General features: G+C 40.2%; 1 long non-coding RNA gene across 1 annotated transcript in view; it reads right to left on the bottom strand.

Moving 5' to 3' along the window:
* Positions 1 to 4,498: 4,498 nt before the first annotated feature.
* The window catches only part of LOC131813096 (uncharacterized), a 59,671-nt gene continuing 43,146 nt past the window's right edge, over positions 4,499 to 21,023 (bottom strand). The window contains exon 4 of the long non-coding RNA XR_009346598.1: positions 4,499 to 5,130. This is a non-coding gene — a long non-coding RNA (uncharacterized LOC131813096). The remainder of the gene's footprint in view (positions 5,131 to 21,023) is intronic.

The following is a 21,023-nucleotide window of genomic DNA, read 5'->3' as shown; positions in this document are numbered from 1 at the left end:
AATAATAATAAAACCTTTATCACAAAACTTTGAGGACTAACTGAGACAATGGATCTAAAACATGTAACCTAAAACTGGGCCGCAGTAGGTAGGTATTTGAAGTCATAGATTCAAAGTGTGAGAAGAGGCTTTGAAAGCTCCTTTTTTTGTCAAATGCCCACCGAGCTCAGCTTTAGCCAATACCTGAAGCTGATGAAGGCAACTTTGTGTCACGTACAGTCTTTAACTTAAGAGCTGGCTTTCCTTTAGATGAAGGACCAACTACCTCAAAATGTTTCTCCTATCAGACTTTATGGAATTTGAGGTTCACTCCTTAGGGTTTTGCTATTTTGTTTTGTTTTGCTCTGCTTGCTTTGCTCTTTTTTTAGGCAAGAATTCTCAAGAACAAAATCTCTGTAACACTGGAATGGGGATGTCCCAAACGAACAAACCGTTCAGTGGTGGTGTATAGTCAAGACCCTACAAAAGTTAAACCATATCATTTTAATAACCCTTCAGCAGAGAAGAAATTCTTAATCAGAAAGCATGTGCTGAACACTGATTTTTGGCTGAGTGTTGTAGGAAAGGAGATAATATAAAAAATAAGAGTCTACGCCCCTGAAAAACTTTGTCTTTAAAAAGGTCATGCAATAAATGCTATGGAAAAAAAGAAAAAAAAGATAACATTTCAGGAGTTTATAGGGGGGGCATCTAGACTGTAATTTTAGGGCTGGGGAGGAGGTATTCTTTGAAGACCTCCCAGGTAAAGTCTCATTTAATGTGTGAAATTACAAGCAAATTGTTTACAAGTCTATCAGCCCACGAAGTCTCATTTAATGTGTGAAATTATAAGCAAATTGTTTACAAGTCTATCAGCTCACTCAGGAATAAACAACTGACTGGGTTCAAATCCTAACTCAGAGGTTGAGTAAATTATTAACCTTTCAAAGCCTCCCTTTACATAAAAGCATAACAGAAAAAACATTAGTACATCTATCATAAATTCATGGCAAGAATGAAAAAAAATGTATCTATAGCTGGTGCTCAGGAAATACTTACTAGTTTAGTTCTTTCCTTTCGCATACATTGGTGTGAGAATAGCTATCTTATCTCTTACCAGAATTTCTGGTCATAATAGATTGCTAGTAGTAGTAGGTGTGTTTGGTGTACACACACATCTACCTTTGTACATACACATATTTATGTATACATACACACATACATATATTTACTTACATGGAAAATGGTTATAGTAAATTAAGAGTAAGGCATGTTTACGTAGGTAGGTAGTGAGCAAAAGCCTCGGGGACAGACCCCAAAGATGTCTCAGAGTCAGCCCCTCCAATATCAAATTACAAGCTCACCAAAACTACTTCTTCCAGCATTGTTCATCTCCATGAGTGATAACACCCTCTAGCTATTGTCAAGTCAGAAACACAGGAGTCATCTTTGAGATATTTCTCCCTCGTGTGTCCAAATCACACCCACTACTAAATCTTGAGGACTTTGTCCCCTAAATCTCCCAAACAATTCCCACTCTGAAATTCCTTCACAATGTACCTCAAGTCACATGGCTCTCAGTGCTCGACACAATACTTGGCATCTGGTACATTCACAATGAACACTCGTTGTATTATTGAGTGCATAATGGAACAGGAGATGCAAGAGGGCAGAGCCAAAAGAAAAGGAACGTTTTTAAATGCATCCAGGCAGTACCAAATTGCAATGCACTGCATTTCTGTGCAAATGTCTTAGCTTGGCAGTAGGAAAAAAAACAAATAAGTGGTTGGTACTATCTCTAAGAGCAAAGAAGACTAAAGTAAAACATCAAAACTTCAAATTTAGAGGTAGAAATAATAAAAGAGATGCAGAGAGGTTTTTGGAGCAAGCTGAGGCCAGTGTGCCAAATCTGGTTTTGATTTTACTAGAACACGGCACACTCATTCTTTGACTATTGGCCCTGCCTGCCCTACGCTCTGGGGCAGAGAAGAAGAGTTGCAATGGAAACCGGAGGGCGCACCAGCCTTGAAGGCTTGCAGAAAGAGCTTACCTACCCCACTTTAGAAAAATAAAATACGGCACCTGGGTGGCTCAGTCGTTAAGCATCTGCCTTAGGCTCAGGTCATGATCCTATGGTCCTTGAATTGAGCCGTGCGTCAGGCTCTCTCCTTCGTGGGAAGCCTGCTTTCCCTCTCCCACTCCCCCTGATTGTGTTCCCTCTTTCCCTGTGTCTCTCTCTGTCAAGTAAATAAATAAAATCTTAAAAAAAAAAAAAAAGAAAAAGCCTATGTAAGTTTTAAAAGGTACATATTTATGTAAATAAGGTGAATTGCGATAGACTATAATGTACTACATGTTTTTAAAACTTGTGAAGAGATGAGAAGACAGCACTGAAGTAGAGGCTGGCAGTGGGCTGAGTAACAGCCCCCAGAGAATAAGGCCCTCATCCCAGGGACCTGTAAATGCTACCTCGTCTGGAAAAAGGGTGTCTGAAGACGTGATTAAATTGAGGGCTTTGTGACATAAGCAGATGATCCTAAAAGATCTGGGTGGGCCCTAAATGCAGTCACAAGTATCTATAAGAGGTAGGTAGGGGGAGATTACACACACACACACACACACATACACACACACGAGATAGAGGCAGAGTTTGGAGTTTGGACTGTGTCACAAACCGGTGAACAGCACAGGTTGCCAGCAGCCACGAGAAGCTGAAGAGGCCAAGTTACAGATTCTCCCCCACAGCCTCCAGACTGCCCCCCAGTCCTGATGACACCTGGGGTGCAGAATACTGACTTCTGAACCTTTGAGAGGATAAATTATCATTGTTTTATGCAATCGAAGCTGATGTAATTTTTTACAGAAACCACAAGAAAAAGCAGGTCCATCTGTGCACAAAGCAGACAGGAGTGTGAAGTGATTTTATCACAATATGTAACATACCTGAAAATTTGTATTTGGTCCCATTCAATTTTGCCAAATGAGAAGTGTTGCATAAAAGAAATAGCACTTAGGGGCACCTGGGTGTCTCAGTCAGTTAAGCATTTGCCTTCAGCTCCTGTCATGATCCGGGAGTCCTACATCAGGCTCATTGCTCAGCGGGGATCTGCTTCTCCCTCTGCCTGCTGCTCCCCTTACTTGTGCATGCGCTCCCCACCCCCCACCTCTCTCTTTCTCTCATAAATAAAATCCTTTAAAAAAAAAAAAAAGAAGAAGATAGCACTTAGAAGTGAGTCCCATGTCCCAACATGCAGTATCTAGTAATTAAAGTCTCCATGTCTCTTTCCATCCCAGCAGCACACCTTCAGACTGCCAACATTTCCTGTCTTAATTTTAGAATAACCTGACTGTGCCCCACAAAGGAGACTTACAGATCTTCAACGTTGTAGATAACCTATTCTAATAAAGAAAGAACATGAATGGAAAAAGGACTTTTATCATCTCAACTCTGCTACTAAATGATTTTATGAACTTAGTTAAGACTCTTAATTTCTGAGTCATCACTTAACCCCTCACCAAACACGCGCACGCACACACACACAAGAAAAGAAGAGATTACTTAGGTGACAGATGTAATAAGATTATAAAAACTTTGTGACAATGAATAATATGATAATGCCTGGCACCAGAATTCTTTTTTTGTGAGGAAACTATCTTTGCTTAAGAAAAATACCAACTTCCAAAGAAGTAGGGCTTCAGAGGTATTCAAGAGAATTAATGTGCTTAAGATGAGACAATTAGAAAGGTTTGCGTTTTTTGTGATTTTGTTGTTGTTGTTGTTTTTGTTTTTTTACCTGGTGAGTGAAAAGAAAGAAAGAAGACAGAAGAAGGGAAAGGAGTGTGGGGGGTGGAGATGTAAACAGGTTGAAGGGAAAGGTCCAGAGAGCAACGAACATCTAGCCTCAAATTGGCCTTGTCCAGGTCCCCTTCCTAAAACACAGGGCACCCCTAGGCTCACCCTTCTAACCCTTCTCCCAAGACACCACACAGACACTATCAGGAGTGCTTCCAGGTTCACCTATGGAGCAGCTATTGTGACTTGAGGGTCCAAACTTAAAAGATAAGATGTATTTGTTGATAAAATGCAGAACAGTTGGGCTCTAAGACCCTCCTTTCCTGCTAGTGATGCCTAAAGTTTCTCAAAAAGGAAAGAGCACACGTTTTATATTAATTCAAGTAGTAAAGGCTGAAAATTCCAATGAATTTCGAGACACAATCCTTCAATAAGTGCTGTTGTTTGGTATGAAAGGAAGTGCAAGGGGCCGTGGAGTGCTAAGAAGAGAGGCAGGGTCTCTGCACAGGGTCTCTGATACGCAGTATCAGGGAGGAGTCTGGTCATAGAAGTGACTGGTGATTCCACAATGTGTTGAAATTTGTCCCTCCCTACACCCAGGCAAGGCAGAAAGCAGCCACCAGACAAATAAAACAAATAGGTAAATATTTAGAATGTTGGGTGGTGATAGGTGTGAAGGAGTTAAGGAGGCTGATTTCTATATATTTTTTAAAGATTTTATTTATTTGAGAGAGAGTGAGCATGAGTAGGGAGAGAGGGATAAGCAGGCTTCCTGCCTGACAAGGAGCCTGATGCGACACTTGATCTCAGGACCCAGGGATCATGACCTCAGCTCAAGGCAGATGCTTAACCAACTGAGCCACCCAGGTGCCCCTGATTTCTATTCTTTTAAAGAACTGTATGAGATACTGTCATAAAAGGGCTTAGAAAAGTACAAGGCAAAGGCTGAAAACTCTATACCATTTAAAGAGTTGCATTTTTCTGATGTTTTTGATTTTACTCAAAGCAAGTTTTGCTGTGTCATATGCCTCTCACAAACTACCTGTGTAAGTGACTCACACTGCAAATCCATAGACAGCGTTGTCCTTCCTCTGGGCAGATGGTGCATGCTCACCAGCGAGAGGCAGCAAATGGGACCTCACGTGCACTCAATGACCCCCATCCTCTCCAGTGATCCCCTGACGGTGGCAAAGTATAGAGGAAGCGTGGCAGAATGGCTGACTTCCACCAATGTTTCAGCCACTCCTGTGGCATTTCACGCTCTTAGTAAGCAGTGCAGTTCCAAAAAGCTTTACCCCTGCGAAAGCATCATTTAGTTGCAGAATCCGTGCCAATTGATTTCATCTTCTTTAGGCTCCCTGGAAAGAAATGATAAATGCTATCAGCAGAAAATCAGTTGTGGGAGCACTGGGCTTATCATGTATACCTTCCAACCCACTCAAACCTCTTCCCAAGTTATTTGCTGGCTCAAGTCCATCCCCTTACTTCAGAATTCACCAAGATTCCTGTTCAATGACTTTCTTTGGCCAATCGAAGTGAACAAAAGTGACACGTATCATTTCCCAGGGAATGCATCTAAGAGCTGTATTTACTTGTTCTCTTCCCTGCTGTTGCAAACCCCAAATGTCATGGGGAGATGGAGGCATCCTAATGCTGAAGTCTCTTTCAGCTTGAGCTTCTAAATAACTACACTGATACTATTTATCTTTAGACATGGAGTATAAGCAAAAAATGTTTTCAGAAACTAGATTTTAGGGCTGCTTGTTACCATAGCACGATGTATTTTATCTGGAGTAAAGCCACAATAAATCCCATTTTCAGCACCTAGTAGTTTCCCTCCCCTGCCCCACCCCGGCCTGGAAAAATAGTACGAGGGCATCTGTTGTGTCTAATGAGAAATTAAGACATTTTTAAACGATGAAGGGATTTACGCTGATATGAAAGAGCTGAAGTGCACGGTAACTACCCCAGGACCCCGATTACTAAAGAAGATCCCTTCGAAGTGCTACACATAATGCCTCCACATAAACTTGAATTTATTTCAAGTTTCTCCAAAAAGTGGGACACTAACCTAACAGTTCAATTAAAAAAAAAAAAATAGTCATAACACTAGAGGCCCTCTGAGTAGGGGAGAAGAAAAGGAGAGCAGAACAGTATTACTGCTGCATCCTGTGTGACTTCGGCAGTTCCTAAAGTGACTGTGGAAGCAACAGCGGAGACCGGGGCACACAGAAGGTCTGATACCCACAGCAAGACGAAGAGCAGTGGTTCTCACGTGCACAGAAGTGACATCTTTATGAAATGAGCAGCAGGAAGGTGTCAGCTGTTAACACCTTCTACGGCCAGAGTAGAGATTAACCCCAGAGCCCACAGAAGAATTTTATTTCCCCAGGAAGACCTGATGGAACTGTGCCAGGTCTGCACATGGGATACTGCATGGGAGGAAGGAGAAAGGGGCCTCACGTCCCTGACACTCCAGCAGGGAGGCTCAGGCCCAAGATGGGATTTTATCGTCCTGCGATTGCTACCCACATTCTTGACAGTCCTCCCCTAGACTGGTCTGAGAAATTACGAATTCATGCAAAAATGGATAAATGTTTATAGAACCATCCAGAAGGATCTGGAATCTGTTGCAGTAACCAGGCACAAACGTTGAAATAAAACAACGTATTCACTGGATCTTGATGAAACAATGGATACACTGGGTCTCTAAACCTTAACCTTTTATGAGAACTATTTGGAAGCCAAACCCATTTTACCCCAAATGGGAGAGATTGACAGCCATAAAATAGCATAAAGATTGAAGCCACGAGATGCTACACCAAAAACACATACTTTTAAGGACATCTTTATTTATATTTTCACAGTATTTTCTCTGAAGTTTATATAATAGCACATGGAGATTTTCATCCAAATACCAACCACACACTACCGACAGCTTTAGACTTCTCAACCCCCTCAGCCTGTAAGTTGCTCCAGGGTGGAAATGGGTGCAATGTCTAGAACAGTCATTCCAGGAATTGTCTCTGAGCTATGGCTCCCATCACAGCTCACAGGCAGCAGCCTGAATCTGCTTCACTTTCATCAGAAAAGATAGATGGAATGGAGCCCACTTAGTTCATGGCTGCCAGCCCTCTTCGTCTCCCTCCCACAGACACGCATACAGGAAACCTGGCAGCTTCCTTCTCCCTTCCTGTCATTCTCACTAGGCTAAGGAGCAGGCAGATGCAGGAGGGAGGGGGAAAGCAGAGGCGGCTAGAGCACTTGCCACATTCAGACTTGCCACTACAGGGCCCCCCAGTGCCTGGCGTTCCTCGGGATCTCTTGGCGGGTTCAAGACCGAGAAATAGGGCTAAGTACCCAAGCAAAATGTCCCAGCGGAAAGGAAGGCCCCCAAAACCCAGGGCTTTATTTGAAGCAAGAAATAAATGAGAGGACTTTGCCCTGATTAAATTCTATTACCTTTGAAAAAAGAGAATTGGGAGGTAGGCAACATTTTCTACCAGCCACAGAAAATCTGCCAGAAGGAGTTCTGAGATGATCAAGGAAGAGTTAGACAAAGAGGGATAAAAGCAAAGGAAACAATAAGTTTAACACTGATGGGCTTTCCCAGTGTCCCCGGTGGGAGGAATCCCATGGTGGGGACATGACACATGCCCAGGCAGGCAGTTTTAATTGGCAAGACAACAGACAAACTTGGGATCATGGTCTACTTCCCTTGCTAATAAATGTCCCAAGTGCTCCCAGCACAAACTGTCAGAACAAATCTAGCTTTCCTCTGACTTTTGCAGATAGGAGGTAACACTCAACTCAACCAAACAAATTGTAAGGCTGCTGTATCAACGTAACCTCTCCTTGCCCAACGATAAAAAATGTCAGGAAAAATCTAGAGCAGGATCCTCAGCCACTAACGCACACTCTAAACAGAGTGAGGGACACAGTCCTTTGGTGAAGTGACAGAAGGCAGGCTAGATGAGCAGTTCAAAGTTCTCACCTAGAGCTACAGAGCTGCCTTCTTTAATTTATTCACTCACATGTTTCTTACATGGGTGTGCTATGTTTGATATAATGGCTAACAAGACAAATATGCTTCGTACATGCAGAGTGTACAGAATGGCAGGGGAAAGAGACAATATAATAGTAATACATCATCATTATAAAATAATGTGACACATACTAGGAAACACACCATCACCCAGTGCAGCCTAAACCCATGAAGATATAGCAGCCTGATTCAAAACAGACAAAAAGTGGAAACAACTCAAGTATCCATCAACTGATGAATCAAGGAAAAAAAGTGTGGTATATCCATACAAGGGAATATTATTTAGTCATGAAAAGGAATGGAATGTGGATATAGTCTACCACATGGATGAACTTTGAAAACATTATGCTAAATAAAAGAAGTCAAACACAAAAAGCCACTCAATCTAGATAAATGCCCATAATAGGCAAATCCCATAGAGACAGAAAGCAAATCAAGGACAGCCAGGGGCTGGAGGATGGGGGGGTGGCTGGGTTGTAGAATGAACGGCTCGTGGGTCCCAGATTTCTTTTTGGGGACAATAAAAATGTTCTCAAATTAGGTAACAGTATTAACTGCACAACCTTACAAAGATAATAAAAACCACCAAATTAGACACTTTAACAGGGTAAATTTTATGGTATGTGAACTATATTCAATTTTTTAAATAGTTAAAGGAGAAAAATCCTTTAGTGGAGAAAGATGAGCCTGACCTGCATAGAATTAGTGTTCCTTGTGAGAGTGCAAAGACATAGGAGGAACAGCATTGGTTTCAACATAAAACATGCTATCACTTAGCCTTACATGCCCACTGTTACCTAACATGAAAATCTGGATTCCTTCAATGACATGAAGTTTAGAAATAACACATAAATCATCTATTGTAGATCCTCAAAAAAACTGCTGAAGAATATTACAGAATTTACACTAGAGAGGTTCCCAGCGAGGATGAGATTTCCCTAATCCTCGAGGCCAGCAAATCACCTCCCTGGTGTCCAGGGGCATAATGACCATCAAGGCAAAATGAAAAGAACTGTGGTAGCAGAAGAAAGTGCATGGAACTTGTCAGTCAAGGTACTGCTTCTTCCCTATCACATGGCAGTACGGAAAGTTCATTCCCCCCCTAATTTATGACTATCTATCTCTGGGACTCCTAACTTGAATACCACTGTGATTTAAGGTCTTCCATCTTTCCTTCGGCATTTTGGAGAATCTATGCTTTGGCCAATTCATTAAAAAGCAGAACTACAAGAACTCAATACAAGACACTGATGAGTTTCAATAAAGCCCTCAGATGTATTTTAATTGATTCATCAATAGATTTTGCTTAAAAGTATAAAGCATGTAATTAGGAAAAGGATGTTTTATACTTTACCAGTTAGAGTTTCCTAAATTTTGTATTACAGGTGAAAAACCAAGCTCAGGTAATAATTTCATCTAGAAAGCAGACATATTCATCACAGAGCAGAGTGCAATTCTAGACATACAGTGGGAGCACAGTAAATGTTTGTTGCAATGGGAAAGCATTACCTAACAGACTAGCACCTGATCAAGAGACTGAAATACATGTATATGAACAATTCTTCTCCTCTAAGGAAGAGATGGCTGAAGTCCCTTACAATCTGACCTTTGCCTCTCTCTAACACCATCTCCTCCATCCCTCCATCATACACTAGTCTGCAATCACACTAAACATGCCCTACACACATGAGTGTATAGTCACAATAATATCTGGAGTTCTCTAAATATATCATGCCCTTTCCTGCTTCTATGCTTCTGATGCTATTATTCCCTTGCTTGCATCTCACCTTTCTCTGTGTCTCTACCTCATCAAATATGACATGTTACTTGGTACCAGTATAATCTAATTCAGTAAGTCTCCCTGACTGCTCCCTAGTCTTGCCCCTCAGTGTGGATAAGGGGCCCCTCATATATCCTTATCTGAAAATCTGTCACATCATGTTAAAGACAATTGTCTGCTCACTTGTCTGCCATCCTAAATGGTGAATTCCTAGATGGTGGAGCCACGGCTTTCATTCTCCTAATACAGTATTAGTCATTGGATAAAATGTTAACTGAATGCATGAATAAGTGAATGGATGAATAAATGAATTCATACTTTAGTCATAATTGTATTCAGCATGCAACAATTTTATTACCAACTTCAGAAATTTCCTTAAAATTTTAAAACTTAAAGTCAAATAATTACATTGATGAGAAACACCATTAACTTCATTTAAATAAAACTCAGCACCATTATCACATGTAATTTATAACAAAGCTAATCCAACTCATACTTAATGAGATGAATAATTATTACAGTGTTGTAAGTTCATTGGGCATAAAAGTCAGACAGTTAACATAAACAAATGTAAGTAATACTACTTTTATTTAAGCCAAGCAAACCATTCTTCAGACCCACTGAGGGAAAAGAGAAAAGGCTGAGCAAAGAAGGAAGGTACTCTGCCTGACTCCTTAATCAAGAGCTGAAGTTTTTCAGAGGCGAGTACATCTAATATCCTGCACTCTCAGGAGCAGGAGAGTGTGACAGGAGCAGTGTCACAAAATGTCCCCCTTATCCATTTGCTGGTTCACTCATTAACCCTATCACTTGCCCCAAAAAATAATGGGAAGAAGTTGGTCATTGTTTTAACTGTCTCTCACCAATCAATCTCTGCAATGGACTTCCTTTTGGAAGCCCAAATCTGGGTGCCAAATGCCCACACCTGGGTGGCATTCAATGGTTGAAGAAAGGACAGGCAAGTCCATTGCAGCATCAAGAATTGGAAAGGTACCTGGATACGTTAACTTTCCCAGAGGTAGATTAAACTCTTGGTTAGAGAATTCTAGAGGAACTAAGCCTTGAAATCCTGCACTAAAAGAAAACCTTATCTAACTGCCCAAGTAAGACACCTAGGAATCATGAGAGAAACCAACACATCATTTTGCTCTGTCCTGGTTCTCTCCTCTTTCCCTTCCAGATAAAGATTGCAATTGTATGGTGGCTTCAGTTCTATGCATCCCCAAAGTCAGTTTTTGCCATGGAGAATCTGTAGAACAGCATCCATGCCGATATGATCAATTTTACACTCCGAGTACCAGCTCCCTTGGGAGGAGTAAAAAGTCATACTGGATGACAGCACCCATGGATCAAATAAGAGAAGAGGGTGGAAGTCAGAGCAAAAGAATGGCTCATAGAGCTCCTAGAAGGCACCAGAGAGCTTTAAAGGTTGGGAGAGAAGCAGATTAGGGAGAGAGAAAATAAAAAGAAAACTGGACATTCTCTTTCTGCATTTAAATTTAATAAATAGAAGGTGCCAACCCACAATTTTGTAGATAGATGGTCCCTACAGAATTCTATGTGTACATACATACTACTTGGGGGAAAAAAAGTACTTCAAAAGCATACTGGTCATCAAAATGAACAAAACCAACACTTTATTCTCTGTTTAGTAATACTTATACTACATATATTTCAAAGCAGATACAGAGAACTCATTTTTTTCATACTTCAAGTTGATTTTAATTTCAAGGTTCCTTGTTGAAATACAAGTTTAATAATTATGGTGTGAGGTGAATAAAATTTTTTTCAGTACCTTCATTGTAATTTTTTGCATTCTTTGTATTAGCATGAGACAATCGTTCTATTTCATTAATTTAAATTATTTTTAAATTGGCTTTATGCAAACTTGGTATTTGGGATATAATTTGGACTCCCACACATCTTAATTCATTTGGGATCCAATTAAATTATTTTGATATTCCAAAATGCTTAGCTCCCACTCACTCACTTTTCCCACTCCAACAGAGTTAATCATTATATCTACTATGTAGGAGAGGAAGTCACATCAATTAAATAAGGTGCTGATAAGTGTAGTCAGATGAATCTGTTCTGTTCCCAACTGATATTCCACGTTGCATGACTTTGGACTCATGACATCAACCTGTGTGTGTGTTCTTAGCTGATAAATGACTCATATCTGTAGTTTTATTACTCCCTTGGGTCACAAGGAAGACACGTGATACAGATCTTATTAGACTGGAAACTCCTTGAAGATCACACTAATTCTTCAACACTGTGAACACCAGTGCATCCTCCCCTGTTCATTTCACCTAGTCCAATACTCTAGGGGGCAGAAGAGAGTTGATTAATTTTTTGGCTTAATTGGTTTGCTTTCTAAGGCAAGTTAAGTGTAAAGTGCTATAAAGAGAACGATTGATACAAGTCAGTCTAACCCAGTACATTTCTGAAGGAAACTGTGCCCAACCAGGCACATATAACCCTGACTATGAGAGCAGAAATGACAAGAAGTTCACTGAACAACAGAGTTCACTGACACATTGCTTACGAGGGGCTCCTGGAAGATAATATGCTAGATTCTACCTTCTCCTGTTGGAACTTCCCTATTCACACATGTATATTAAAAGTTCCAAGAAATCTTACATTAAAAAAAGTCATACTAACTTTCTCTTATGCGTTTTCCAAATTTAATGGACCAAAAAAACTTTCTACAAGGAATAATAAATGACATCTTAAGAAACAAACTTTGGGAACCCTTATTATAAAACATATAGTTAAAGACTGACTATTCTGGGGCACCTGGGTGGCTCATCAGTTAGGCGTTCCACTTTTCATTTTGGCTCAGGTCATGATATCAGGCTCTGAGCTCAGCAGGGAGTCTGCTTCAGGATTCTCTTTCTCTCTCTCTGCTCCTCCCCTGCTCCTCCTCTGTCTCCCTCTAAAATAAATAAATAAATAAATCTTAAAAAAAAAAAAAAAAAGACTGACTATACTACTAAAACTTTGGTTCTCTTCTGCTAGCTTGGGAGGAATAATGTAAATTTTACATGTTATTTCTCTCCCCAAAAAAGCATTTTACTCTGCAAAAGTATTAAAACCTCTTTAAACTGCAATGAGGGGGGAGCACCTGGATGGTTCAGTGGGTTAAGAGTCTGCCTTCGGCTCAGGTCAAGATCACAGGGTCCCGGGATTAAGCCCTGTATCAGGCTCTCTGCTCAGCGGGGAGCCTGCCTGTAGCTTTCCTTCTGCTCTCTCTCTCTCTCTCTGTCAAATAAATAAAATCTTAAAAAGATAATAAAAAAAAAAGTTAAAATAAATTGCAATAGGGGGAGGGGACTAAAAATCACTAAAACCCCACTTCATAGGAAAAGAATCACACTAAATAATAGTCTGTGAACACAGCCACATATGTTGTGTATGTAAATTTTTAATCTGACAAAGGACAGCAACTATCCATCAAAAATCTACAGCAAATATAGTATAAGGGTAAACCACTGAAGCATTTGTTTTAAAATCAGGGATAAGACATCCCCTGCTGTTATAGATACAGTTAGAAACTGTACTGTAAGGAAAGAAAAAGATATAAAAGAAAATTTAGTAGACAAGAGACAAAACTCATTGCTGAGAAATGATGACTGTCTTTATAAATATCAGTTAAACTGCTGATATATTTTAAAAATTAGATAACTAAGAAAAGAGACAGTATCAAAATCAGTATCCAAAAACCAAAGTAGGTACACACTGATTAAATAACAAAATATAGTAGGAAAGAAACCCATTCATATAAAAATAAAAATCATAAAATATTTGGGAATAAAAAATTAGAAATATTTACATAATAATGAAAAAGGTAAGATGTTATTAAATGACATAAACAAAAAAAACCTTGAGGAGTGCCTGGGTGGCTCATTCGGTTAAGCCTCTGCCTTCGTTCGGCCTGGGTCATGATCCCAGAGTTCTGGGATCAAGCCCTGCATTGGGCTCCCTGCTGAGGGAGGAAGCCTTCTTCTACCTCTCCCACTCCCCCTGCTTGTATTCCCTCTCTGTCTCCCTCTCATTGTCAAATAAATAAATAAAATCTTTTAAATAAGTAAAAAATAAAAATAAAATAAAACTTGAATATTGAAATATGTCACATTCCTGGATAGGAAGACTCAACAGTGTCTAGCTGTCAAATTTGTAAAAATTAATCTTTAAATTCATGCAAATTAAATCATATCTCAATAAGATCTTTCAGGGATAATTTCACATGTCTATTCTAAAATTCATATGGAAAATAAAATTTGTAAAAATAGTCAAAAAATTTAAAAAGAGAGAGGAGGAGCAAGATGGTGGAGGAGTAGGACACATAATTTCATCTGGTCCCAGGAATTCAGCTAGATAGTTATCAAACCATTCTAAACACCTACAAATGCCACAGGAGATAGAAGAACAGCAATTCTAGGAATAGAAAGTGACCACTTTCTAGAAAGTGGGACATGTGGAGAAGTGAATCTGAGGCAAAAAATGGGACGATAGACCTGGGGGGAGGAGCCGGCTCCTGGCAAGCAGTGGAGCAGCAGAGCACAAAATCAGAACTTTTAGAAGTTTGCGCCACTGAGGGACATCGCTCCACAGGCTAAACAGGGATGTAGCGCTTGTGGGGACAGGTCTCAGGGACTCTGGGGTCACAGAAAGACCGGTGCTGCCTGAGTGTGGCAGAGCGTCCAGGAATCAGAGCAGAGAAGCCAGCTGCAAAGACAGAGCTGAGGAGTTGGCTCTGGTTACCTTAAACTGTGATCCGTGGCACAGTTGGACTGCCACTCTTCAAGCATGGACCCAATGGCATATTCAGAGAGACACCCTCCTCCCTCCTCCAGGAAGAGCGGCGCTGAAGTGTGCTGAAGGAATCTGCTGGGTTTGGAAACGTCAAACACTGCTGTGCACCAGAGACAAAAACACTTGGTCACAGGCCGGGTGAGCTCGGAGTGTGGCTGAAGACCAGGGAGGTGGGAGGGACTGACTGCTTATCTCTGAGGGCCCATTGAAGAGGGGGCCCCTGAATCTCCGCTCCTATGGGCTGGAGATAGGGAAGCAGCCATCTTCATTTCCCTCCTCCAAAGCTACAGGGAAAGCCTTCAGGGAACAAAAGCTTCTGAAAGCAAAACCAAGCAGATTGCTCAGCAGGCCCCTGGCAAGGGTGGTGCAATTCTGCTTCAGGCAAAAACACTTAACAAACACTACAACAGGTCCCTCCCCCATAAGATCAAAAAGAACATCCAGCCAAGACCAAGTTTACCAGTCAATGAGAACTGTAAAAGGTAAGAGCCACAGGAATAGAGCACATAGAATTCATGGCTTTTTTCTCATGATTCTTAGTCTTTCAAAGTTGAATTTTTAAATTTTATTTTTTCTTATTCTATTTTTTAAATTTTTTCCTCTTTCTTATTTTATTTTTTTTTATTTTATTTATTTTTTTTAATTTTTTATTTTTTATAAACATATATTTTTATCCCCAGGGGTACAGGACTGTGAATCACTAGGTTTACACACTTCACAGCACTCACCATAGCACATACCCTCCCCAATGTCCATAATCCCACCCCCTTCTCCCAAAACCCCTCCCCCCAGCAACCCTCAGTTTGTTTTGTGAGATTAAGAGTCACTTATGGTTTGTCTCCCTCCCAATCCCATCTTGTTTCATTGATTCTTCTCCTACCCACTTAAGCCCCCATGTTGCATCACCACTTCCTCATATCAGGGAGATCATATGATAGTTGTCTTTCTCTGCTTGACTTATTTCGCTAAGCATGATACGCTCTAGTTCCATCCATGTTGTTGCAAATGGCAAGATTTCATTTCTTTTGATGGCTGCAGAGTATTCCATTGTGTATATATACCACATCTTCTTGATCCATTCCTCTGTTGATGGACATCTAGGTTCTTTCCATAGTTTGGCTATTGTGGACATTGCTGCTATAAACATTCGGGTGCACGTGCCCCTTTGGATCACTACGTTTGTATCTTTAGGGTAAATACCCAATAGTGCAATTGCTGGATCATAGGGCAGTTCTATTTTCAACATTTTGAGGAACCTCCATGCTGTTTTCCAGAGTGGCTGCACCAGCTTGCATTCCCACCAACAGTGTAGGAGGGTTCCCCTTTCTCCGCATCCTCGCCAGCATCTGTCATTTCCTGACTTGTTGATTTTAGCCATTCTGACTGGTGTGAGGTGATATCTCATTGTGGTTTTGATTTGTATTTCCCTGATGCCGAGTGATATGGAGCACTTTTTCATGTGTCTGTTGGCCATTTGGATGTCTTCTTTGCAGAAATGTCTGTTCATGTCCTCTGCCCATTTCTTGATTGGATTATTTGTTCTTTGGGTATTGAGTTTGCTAAGTTCTTTATAGATTCTGGACACTAGTCCTTTATCTGATATGTCGTTTGCAAATATCTTCTCCCATTCTGTCAGTTGTCTTTTGATTTTGTTAACTGTTCCCTTTGCTGTGCAAAAGCTTTTGATCTTGATGAAATCCCAAGTTCATTTTTGCCCTTGCTTCCCTTGCCTTTTGCGTTGTTCCTAGGAAGATGTTGCTGCGGCTGAGGTCGAAGAGGTTGCTGCCTGTGTTCTCCTCAAGGATTTTGATGGATTCCTTTCACACATTGAGGTCCTTCATCCATTTTGAGTCTATTTTTGTGTGTGGTGTACGGAAATGGTCCAATTTCATTTTTCTGCATGTGGCTGACCAATTCTCCCAGCACCATTTATTGAAGAGGCTTTTTTCCATTGGACATTCTTTCCTGCTTTGTTGCAGATTAGTTGACCATAGAGTTGAGGGTTTATTTCTGGGCTCTCTATTCTGTACCACTGATCTATGTGTCTGTTTTTGTGCCAGTACCATGCTGTCTTGATGATGACAGCTTTGTAATAGAGCTTGAAGTCCGGAATTGTGATGCCAACAACTTTGGCTTTCTTTTTCAATATCCCTTTGGGTATTCGAGGTCTTTTCTGGTTCCATATAAATTTTAGAATTATCTGTTCCATTTCTTTGAAAAAGATGGATGGTACTTTGATAGGAATTGCATTAAATGTGTAGATTGCTTTAGGTAGCATAGACATTTTCACAATATTTATTCTTCCAATCCAGGAGCATGGAACATTTTTCCATTTCTTTGTGTCTTCCTCAATTTCTTTCATGAGTACTTTATAGTTTTCTGAGTATAGATTCTGTGTCTCTTTGGTTAGGTTTATTCCTAGGTATCTTATGGTTTTAGGTGCAATTTTAAATGGGATTGACTCCTTAATTTCTCTTTCTTCTGTCTTGCTGTTGCTGTAGAGAAATGCAACTAATTTCTGTGCATTGATTTTATATCCTGACACTTTACTGAATTCCTGTATAAGTTCTAGCAGTTTTGGAGTGGAGTCTTTTGGGTTTTCCACATATAGTATCATATCATCTGCGAAGAGTGATAATTTGACTTCTTCTTTGCCGATTTGGATGCCTTTAATTTCCTTTTGTTGTCTGATTGCTGAGGCTAGGACCTCTAGTACGATGTTGAATAGCAGTGGTGATAATGGACATCCCTGCCGTGTTCCTGACCTTAGCGGAAAAGCTTTCAGTTTTTCTCCATTGAGAATAATATTTGCAGTGGGTTTTTCATAGATGGCTTTGATGATATTGAGGTATGTGCCCTCTATCCCTACACTTTGAAGAGTTTTGATCAGGAAGGGATGCTGTACTTTGTCAAATGCTTTTTCAGCATCTATTGAGAGTATCATATGGTTCTTGTTCTTTCTTTTATTGATGTGCTGTATCACATTGACTGATTTGCGGATGTTGAACCAACCTTGCAGCCCTGGAATAAATCCCACTTGGTCGTGGTGAATAATCCTTTTAATGTACTGCGAATCCTATTGGCTAGTATTTTGTTGAGTATTTTCGCATCTGTGTTCATCAAGGATATTGGTCTATAGCTCTCTTTTTTGGTGGGATCCTTGTCTGGTTTTGGGATCAAGGTGATGCTGGCCTCATAAAATGAGTTTGGAAGTTTTCCTTCCATTTCTATTTTTTGGAACAGTTTCAGGAGAATAGGAATTAGTTCTTCTTTAAATGTTTGGTAGAATTCCCCCGGGAAGCCGTCTGGCCCTGGGCTTTTGTTTGTTTGGAGATTTTTAATGACTGTTTCAATCTCCTTACTGGTTATGGGTCTGTTCAGGCTATTTCTTCCTGGTTCAGTTGTGGTAGTTTATATGTTTCTAGGAATGCATCCATTTCTTCCGGATTGTCAAATTTATTGGCGTAGAGTTGCTCATAGTATGTTCTTATAATAGTTTGTATTTCTTTGGTGTTAGTTGTGATCTCTCCTCTTTCATTCATGATTTTATTTATTTGGGTCCTTTCTCTTTTCTTTTTGATAAGTCGGGCCAGGGGCTTATCAATTTTATTAATTCTTTCAAAGAACCAGCTCCTAGTTTCGTTGATTTGTTCTATTGTTTTTTTGGTTTCTATTTCATTGATTTCTGCTCTGATCTTTATGATTTCTCTTCTCCTGCTGGGCTTAGGGTTTCTTTCTTGTTCTTTCTCCAGATCCTTTAGGTGTAGGGTTAGGTTGTGTACCTGAGACCTTTCTTGTTTCTTGAGAAAGGCTTGTATCGCTATATATTTTCCTCTCAGGACTGCCTTTGTTGTGTCCCACAGATTTTGAACCATTGATTTTCATTATCATTTGTTTCCATGATTTTTTTCAATTCTTCTTTAATTTCCCGGTTGACCCATTCATTCTTTAGAAGGATGCTGTTTAGTCTCCATGTATTTGGGTTCTTTTCAAACTTCCTTTTGTGGTTGAGTTCTAGCTTTAGAGCATTGTGGTCTGAAAATATGCAGGGAATGATCCCAATCTTTTGATACCGGTTGAGTCCTGATTTAGGACTGAGGATGTGATCTATTCTGGAGAATGTTCCATGTGCACTAGAGAAGAATGTGTATTCTGTTGCTTTGGGATGAAATGTTCTGAATATATCTGTGATGTCCATCTGGTCCAGTGTGTCGTTTAAGGCCTTTATTTCCTTGCTGATCTTTTGCTTGGATGATCTGTCCATTTCAGTGAGGGGAGTGTTAAAGTCCCCTACTATTATTGTATTATTGTTGATGTGTTTCTTTGATTTTGTTATTAATTGGTTTATATAGTTGGCTCCTCCCACGTTGGGGGCATAGATATTTAAAATTGTTAAATATTCTTGTTGGACAGACCCTTTGAGTATGATATAGTGTCCTTCCTCATCTCTTATTATAGTCTTTGGCTTAAAATCTAATTGATCTGATATAAGGATTGCCACTCCTGCTTTCTTCTGATGTCCATTAGCATGGTAAATTCTTTTCCAACCCCTCACTTTAAATCTGGAGGTGTCTTTGGGCTTAAAATGAGTTTCTTGGAGGCAACATATAGATGGGTTTTGTTTGTTTATCCATTCTGATACCCTGTGTCTTTTGACAGGGGCATTTAGCCCATTAACATTCAGGGTAACTATTGAGAGATATGAATTTAGGGCCATTGTATTGCCTGTAAGGTGACTGTTACTGTATATGGTCTCTGTTCCTTTCTGATCTACCACTTGTAGGCTCTCTCTTTGCTTAGAGGACCCCTTTCAATATTTCCTGTAGAGCTGGTATGGTGTTTGCAAATTCTTTCAGGTTTTTTTTTTTTTAAGATTTTATTATTTATTTATTTGACAGAGAGAAACCACAAGTACACTGAGAGGCAGGCAGAGAGAGAGAGAAGGAAGCAGGCTCCCTGCTGAGCAGAGAGCCCGATGCGGGACTCGATCCCAGGACCCTGAGATCATGACCTGAGCTGAAGGCAGCGGCTTAACCCACTGAGCCACCCAGGCGCCCCAAATTCTTTCAGTTTTTGTTTGTCCTGGAAGCTTTTAATCTCTCCTTCTATTTTCAATGATAGCCTAGCTGGATATAGTATTCTTGGCTGCATGTTTTTCTCGTTCAGTGCTCTGAAAATATCATGCCAGCTCTTTCTGGCCTGCCAGGTCTCTGTGGATAAGTCAGCTGCCAATCTAATATTTTTACCATTGTATGTTACAGATTTCTTTTCCCGGGCTGCTTTCAGGATTTTGTCTTTGTCACTGAGACTTGTAAATTTTACTATTAGGTGAAGGGGTGTGGGCCTATTCTTATTGATTTTGAGGGGCATTCTCTGAACCTCCTAAATTTTGATGCTCGTTCCCTTTGCCATATTGGGGAAATTCTCCCCAATAATTCTCTCCAGTATACCTTCTGGTCCCCTCTCTCTTTCTTCTTCTTCTGGAATCCCAATTATTCTAATGTTGTTTCGTCTTATGGTGTCACTTATCTCTCGAATTCTCCCCTCGTGGTCCAGTAGCTCTTTGTCCCTCTTTTGCTCAGCTTCTTTATTCTCTGTCATTTGGTCTTCTATATCACTAATTCTTTCTTCTGCCTCATTTATCCTAGCAGTGAGAGCCTCCATTTTTGATTGCACCTCATTAATAGCTTTTTTGATTTCAACTTGGTTAGATTTTAGTTCTTTTATTTCTCCAGAAAGGGCTTTTATATCTCTCAAGAGGGTTTCTCTAATATCTTCCATGCCTTTTTCGAGCCCGGCTAGAACCTTGAGAATTGTCATTCTGAACTCTAGATCTGACATATTACCAATGTCTGTATTGATTAGGTCCCTAGCCTTCGGTACTGCCTCTTGTTCTTTTTTTTTGTGATGAATTTTTCCGTCTTGTCATTTTGTCCAGATAAGAGTATATGAAGGGGCAAGTAAAATACTAAAAGGGTGGCAACAACCCCAGGAAAATATGCTTTAACCAAATTAGAAGAGATCCAAAATCGTGAGGGGGGAGAAAGGGGATAAAAAGAGGTTCAAAAAGGAAGAAAAAAAAAAAAGAAAAAAGAAAAAAAAAGAAAAGAATTTAAAAAAGAGAAAACACCTAAGAAAAATGTAAAAAAGAAAAAATATATATATTAGCTAAACTAGTAAAAAATCGTTAAAAAAGAAAAAGGTAACAGTTAAAAAAAATTTTTTTCCCGAAGGCGAGAAAAAAAAACAAAAAATGAAAAAGAAAAAAATTAAATTAACTGCAAGACTAAAAAAAATCACAGGGAAAAAGCCATGAGTTCCGTGCTTGGCTTTCTCCTCCTCTGGAATTCTGCTGCTCTCCTTGGTATTGAAACCGCACTCCTTGGTAGGTGAACTTGGGTCTTGGCTGGATTTCTTGTTGATCTTCTGGGGGAGGGGCCTGTTGTAGTGATTCTCAAGTGTCTGCCCCAGGCGGAATTACACCGCCCTTACCCGGGGCGGAGGTGAGTAATCCGCTCGGGTTTGCTTTCAGGAGCTTTTGTTCCCTGAGTGCTTTCCGTAGAGTTCCAGGGGATGGGAATACAAATGGTGGCCTCCTGGTCTCCGGC

Source organism: Mustela lutreola, chromosome 12 (genome assembly GCF_030435805.1).
Source record: "Mustela lutreola isolate mMusLut2 chromosome 12, mMusLut2.pri, whole genome shotgun sequence".
NCBI lineage: Eukaryota > Metazoa > Chordata > Mammalia > Carnivora > Mustelidae > Mustela > Mustela lutreola.
The sequence above is the reverse complement of the archived record's forward strand: the minus strand, read 5'-3'. Positions and strand labels throughout refer to the sequence as shown.